The sequence below is a fragment of the Mustelus asterias genome, chromosome 31 (genome assembly GCF_964213995.1).
Source record: "Mustelus asterias chromosome 31, sMusAst1.hap1.1, whole genome shotgun sequence".
Taxonomy (NCBI): domain Eukaryota; kingdom Metazoa; phylum Chordata; class Chondrichthyes; order Carcharhiniformes; family Triakidae; genus Mustelus; species Mustelus asterias.
Window position 1 is genome coordinate 10,107,085 of NC_135831.1, and position 6,811 is coordinate 10,113,895.

Consider the following 6,811-nt stretch of genomic DNA (forward strand, 5'->3'; position numbering starts at 1 on the left):
GTAATAGTAGAGGTGGGTACAATTTTGTCTTTTAAAAAGTAATTAGACAGTGACATCAGTAAGATGGGTATAGAGGGATATGGGCCAAATGCAGGCAATTGTAACTAGCTTAGTGGTTAACAAAAGGGCAGCAGGAACAAGTTGGGCCGATGGGCCTGTTTCCATGATGTAAACCTCTATGACATGGAGGAGAATGGGCAGACTCCGCACAGACAGTGACCCAAGCCGGGAATCGAACTCTGGTCCCTGGTGCTGTGAGACAGCAGCGCTAACTACTGTGACACCTAATCTCAGACTATCTGATGTTATCATTTTTGGGTAATCAAATATAGAAACAGAGAATGAACAATATGAATTGCAAGAGTTTCCATGGCTGGAATCGTGGTCTGTGTTTATGAACAATCCATGTTAAGATGGTTTGCAGAGATACAATTTAAAATTCACATTGTAACACGACTGCATCATATAACCACGGTTTTGTCACTTATGGGTCTGCGTGAATTATGGAAAAAAATATTTGATTTCCCATTCATTTGGTTTTCTCGTCAAATTGGCTTTCTTTTTACTTACGTTTTAGATTAATACTAAATCTCAGACCCTCGCAACAAGAAGGTAAATGTATTCTTGTTTTCTTTTGAATATTAACGTCTCAAATGGTGAAGCAGCAACCGTTTGGTAGATAAGAGAACTACAAGTGACTTGCTGGGACTAAATAGGCTTCATGAAATTGGTGTGAGCTTAATTTTAAGTTTAATTTTAGTTATGAGTGTCACAAGTAGGCTTACATTAATACTGCAATAAAATCACGGTGAAAATCCCCTAGTCACCACACTGTTCGGAGACACTAAGGGAGAATTGTGCATGGCGAATGCACCTAACCAGCACATCTTTTGGACTGTGGAGGAAACCGGAGCACCCAGAGGAAACCCATGCGGGTGCCGAGATGGAGACAACATGGAACAATGGTGAGCACGGCTGGCTCACAGCGCCAGGAACCCGAGTTTGATTTCCTGCTTGGATCACTGTCTATGTGGATTCTACACGTTCTCCCCGTGTCTGCGTGGGTTTCCTCCCATGTTCAAAGATGTGTGGGTTCAGTTGATTGGCCATGCTAAATTCTCCCTCAGTGCCAGGGGGCGCTAGCAAGGGTAAATAGGGATTACCGGCATGGAGGCTGTGTGTGTTTGTGGTCTGTGCAGACTTGAAGGGCCGGATGGCGTCCTTCTACACTGCAGGGACTCTATTGATAGAAAGACCATGATCTAGTAGCCTTTTCACGAGTAATTCAGGTTTCTGTCATGAGTCATCCCAATATGAAACATTGAAACAGGAATGGGATTGAACAGCAAGCTTCACTTTCGGCTTGGCAATTCAGAAGAGAGCTGTGCTGAGTGACATTTGAGTATGAAATATTGGCACTTGTGTTTCCACTCTTGGTTTCCATTGTCGCGGTAGCAACCTTCATCTCGATAGCATTGGTGGAACAGTTAGAGATCACTTTTTTTATTCATTCATGCGCCATGGGCGTCTCTGGCTGGGCCAGCTTTATTGCACATCCCTAGTTGTCCTTGAACTGAGTGATTTGCTTGGCCATTTCAGAGGGCACTTGAGGGTCAACCACATTGCTGTGGCTCTGGAGTCCCATGTAGGCCAGACCAGGTGAGGACGACAGATTTCCTTTCATAAAGGAACCAGATGGGTTTTTCCAACAATCTTCAATCGGTTTCATGGTCATCAATAGATTCTTAATTCCAGAATTTGTTTCTTGAATTCAAATTCCACCAACTGCTGTGGTGGGATTCAAACCAATGTCCACCGAACATTAGATGAGTTTCTGGATTAATGGTCTACTGATAATACCACTAGGTCATTGCCTCCCTAACTTGTGTTGAGGGTACTGCAAATAGCTTCAGTTTGGATGGAGACAAGGATTAGACATACTTTAAGTTTTTTTATTAATGTCACAAGTCGGCTGACATGAACACTGCAATTAAGTTACTGTGAGAATCCATATGTCGCCACACTCTGGCGCCTGTTCAGGTAAAACTGATGGAGAATTTAGCATGGCCAATGCACTGAACCAGCACGTCTTTTGGGCAGTGGGAGGAAACCGGAGTACCCGGAGGACACCCATGCTGACACGGGGGAGAACGTGCAAACTCCACACAGTGAACCAAGCCAGGAGTCGAACTCGGGTCCCTGGCTCTGCGAGGTAGCACTGCTAACCACTGTGCCACCCCAGTGAAGGCTCCAGTGATTTTGCACTCTATGGTTCAAGTGGCAAGAATAATCCAGGTAATTACAGTCCGGTGAGCCTTATATCAGTGGCAAGGAAATTATTGGAGAGGATTCTTTGAGACAGGATTTATTGCCGCTTGGCAGTAAGTGGACGCATTAGTGAGAGGCAACATGGTTTTGTGAAGGGGAGGACATGTCTCACTAACTTGATCGAGTTTTTCGAGGAAGTGATGAAGATGATTGATGCGGGTAGGGCAGTGAATGTTGTCTACGTGACTTCAGTGTGGCCTTTGACAAGGTCCCTCATGGCAGACTGTTGGAGAAGGTGAAGTCGCATGGGATCAGAGATGGGCTGGCAAGGTGGATACAAAACTGGCTCAGTCAAAGAAGACAGAGGGGAGCAGTGGAAGGGTGCGTTTCTGAATGGAGGGCTATGACAAGTGGCATTCCTCAGGGATCAGTGCTGGGACCTTTGCTGTTTGTAATTTTGTGGACGACAAAAAGGTTGTAAGTTTGTGGATGACACAAATGTTGGTGGATTTGCAGATAGCGATGAGGACCATCAGAGGATACAGCAGGATATAGATCGGTTGGAGGCTTGGGGGAGAGGTGGCAAATGGAGGTTAATCCGGATAAATGTGAGGTAATGCATTTTGGAAGGTCTAATACAGATAGAAAATATACAGTAAATGGAAGAACCCTAGAAGAGTATTGTTAGGCAAAGGGATCTGGATAGGCACAGGTAACTGAAAATGGCTGTGCAGATGGAGGCAGTCAAGAAGGTATACAGCATGCTTGCCTTCATTGGCCGGGGCATTGGGTTTAAAAATTGGCAAGTCATGTTGCAGCTTTATAGAACCTTAATTGGGCCGCTCTTCGAATATACTGTTCAATTCCGGTCATCACACTACCAGAAGGATGTGGAGGCTTTGGAGAGGGTACAGAAAAGATTTACCAGGATGCTGTCTGGTGTGGAGGGCATCAGCTGTGATGACAGGTTGGAGAAACTTGGTTTGTTCTCACTGGAACGACGGAGTTTGAGAGGTGACCTAATAGAAGTCTACAAGATTATGAGAGGCAAGGGGAGAGTGGATAGCCAGAAGCTTTTTCCCAGGTTGGAGGAGTCAAATACTAGGGGGCACAGGTTTGTGTGAGGGGCAAGGTTTAAAGGCAACGTACGAGGCAGATTTTTTACACAGAGGGTGGTGGGTGCCTGGAACCCGTTGCCGGGGGAGGCAGTGGAAGCAGATATGATAGTGACTTTTCAGGGGCGTCTTGACAAATACATGAATAGGATGGGCATCGAGGGATATGGTCCCTGGAAGGGTAGGGGGTTTTAGTTAAGTCGGGCAGCGTGGTCGGTGCAGGCTTGGAGGGCCGAAGTGCCTGTTCCTGTGCTGTAATTTTCTTTGTTCTTTGCTCCTTCTCGAAAGCCTGAAAAAAACATGGTGAATTATTTTAGTGCTTAATCAATCGCCTCACGAATTCATTGGAGGAGACAAATGGCAACAGTTTGATGACGTATGTTATCCTTACCGTCATATTTAGGGGCACATCCTGATATCAAACAAGTAGATTTATGTTGAAGTTTGAAGTAAATCATGTCAAAATCAACAATATTTGTGCATTGAGAGGTGCGTTCAGGTCTCCGCATTTAAATATTAACTTTGACCTTAAAAGAAAACACTTACCCGCATCATTCCAATGCGGGTAAGATGCTCTTTCGGAGAGTCGGTGCAGAATCGATGGGTCGTATGGCCTCCTTCTGCACTGCCGTGTCTGACTCTCCATCATTTCCAACGTTCCATACCTCCCTGACCCTCAACACCCCAGCTCGGCTGTAAATTTCTTACTTTGTGTGTAAAAAGCGTTAGATTGAACGGGGTTAATTGAAGCTGTTTGTTTAGTGACTGTAATTAATGTGAGTCTCCATGGATCCGATTCGTGTGCCTGGAGGGTTTTCCCTCTTCTATTAGAACGGATTCCGTTCAATGTGTTGTCCCATTGGGTCAGCGGGAGCGACAGCTCCGACACTAACAGAGATCAGCGGCTGTGGAGAGAGAGGGAGGGAGAGGAGATATCAGAATCTGGGAGCAATGGATTGAAATCGTCCAACAATGGATCAGAATCTGGGAACAATCGAATGGAATGTTACAACAATGGATCAGAATCTGGAAACAATGAACAGGAATGTTCCAACCAAGGACAGGAGTTTATTCTATTGGATTTCTCTCTTTACTGCAGATGATTGGTGGATACCATCAGACTTTCGGATTCAATATTTACTGAAGGCGATTCAATGTTTTTACTATCCTCTCCTAGCTATTGTTGGTTTTCCGGGTAAGTCCCTGGCTGGAATTGTACCGGCCCGACCGCCACGGGAATCGGAGCAGGCGAGGGGCAGAGCATGGGAAGGTCTGTTGAACACAGGCGGGATTTTGCAGTTTCGGCAAGAGTGAGGCAGTAAAATCCCGTCCCCTGTGTCCAGTTCCGAATTCTAGAAAGGCTGTTTAACTGTACTGATTTTGTTGCCATTTGCTGTACTCGGTTTGCTTCTCTTGTTAGAAAATAGAACAGTACAGCACAGAACAGGCCCTTCGGCCCACGATGTTCTGCCGAGCTTTATCTGAAACCAAGATCAAGCTATCCCACTCCCTATCATCCTGGTGTGCTCCATGTGCCTATCCAATCACCGCTTAAATGTTCCTAAAGTGCTTGACCCCACTATCACTGCAGGCAGTCCATTCCACACTCCAACCACTCTCTGCGTAAAGACCCTACCTCTGATATCCTTCCTGTATCTCCCACCACGAACCCTATAGTTATGCCCCCTTGTAATAGCTCCATCTACCCGAGGAAATAGTCTTTGAACGTTCACTCTATCCCCTTCATCATTTTATGAACCTCTATTAAGTCTCCCCTCAGCCTCCTCCACTCCAGAGAGAACAGCCCTAACCTGTCCATATAAGACCTACCCTCCAAACCAGGCAGCATCCTGGTAAATCTCCTCTGCACTCTTTCCAGCGCTTCCACATCCTCCTTATAGTGAGGTTACCAGATTGCACACGATATTCCAAATGTGGTCTCACCAAGGTCCTGTACAGTTGCAGCATAACCCCATGGCTCTTAAACTCCAACCCCCTGTTAATAAAAGCTAACACACTATAGGCCTTCTTCACAGCTCTATCCACTTGAGTGGCAACCTTTAGAGATCTGTGGATATGGACCACAAGAACTCTCTGTTCCTCCACAGTCTTCAGAACCCTACCTTTGACCCTGTAATCCACATTTAAATTTTTCCTACCAAAATGAATCACCTCACATTTATCAGGGTTAAACTCCATTTGCCATTTTCCAGCCCAGCTTTGCATCCTATCTATGTCCCTTTGCAGCCTACAACAGCCCTCCACCTCATCCACTACTCCACCAATCTTGGTGTCATCAGCAAATTTACTGATCCACCCTTCAGCCCCCTCCTCTAAGTCATTAATAAAAATCACAAAGAGCAGAGGACCAAGCACTGAGCCCTGTGGCACTCCGCTAGCAACCTGCCACCAATCTGAAAAATTTCCATCCACCACCACCCTCTGTCTCCAATCGGCCAACTTTCCCTCTATCCCACACCTCCTCACTTTCATCATAAGCCGACCATGGGGGAACTTATCAAACGCCTTACTAAAATCCATGTATAGGACATCAACTGCCCTATCTTCATCAACACACTTAGTTACCTCCTCAAAATATTCAATCAAATTTGAGAGGCACGACTTGCCCTTCACGAATCCGTGCTGACTATTCCGGATTAATCCGCATCTTTCTAAATGGTTGTAAATCCCATCCCAAAGGACCTTTTCCATCAATTTACCAACCACCGAAGTAAGACGAACCGGTCTATAATTACCAGGGTCATTTCTATTCCCTTTCTTAAACAGAGGAACAACATTCGCCATTCTCCAGTCCTCTGGCACCATCCCCGTGGACAGTGAGGACCCAAAGATCAAAGCCAAAGGCTCTGCAATCTCATCCCTTGCCTCCCAAAGAATCCTATGATATATTTCATCAGGCCCAGGGGACTTATCGAACTTCAGTTTATTCAAAACTGCCAGGACATCCTCTCTCCGAACATCTATTTCCTCCAACCTATTAGCCTGTAACACCTTCTCTTCCTCAAAAACATGGCCCCTCTCCTTGGTGAACACTGAAGAAAAGTATTCATTCATCACCTCGCCTATCTCTCCTGACTCCATAAACAAGTACCCACTACTGTCCTTGACCGGCCCTAACCTCACCCTGGTCATTCGTTTATTCCTCACATAAGGGTAAAAAGCCTTGGGGTTTTCCTTGATCCGACCCGCCAAAGACTTCTCATGTCCCGTCCTAGCTCTCCTAAGCCCCTTTTTCAGCTCGTTCCTTGCTAACTTGTAATCCTCGATCGAGCAACCTGAACCTTGTTTCCTCATCCCGACATAAGCTTTCCTCTTCCTTTTGACAAGACATTCCAACTCTTTCGTGAACCATGGTTCCCTCACTCGGCCATTTCCTACCTGCCCGAAAGGAACATACCTATCAAGGA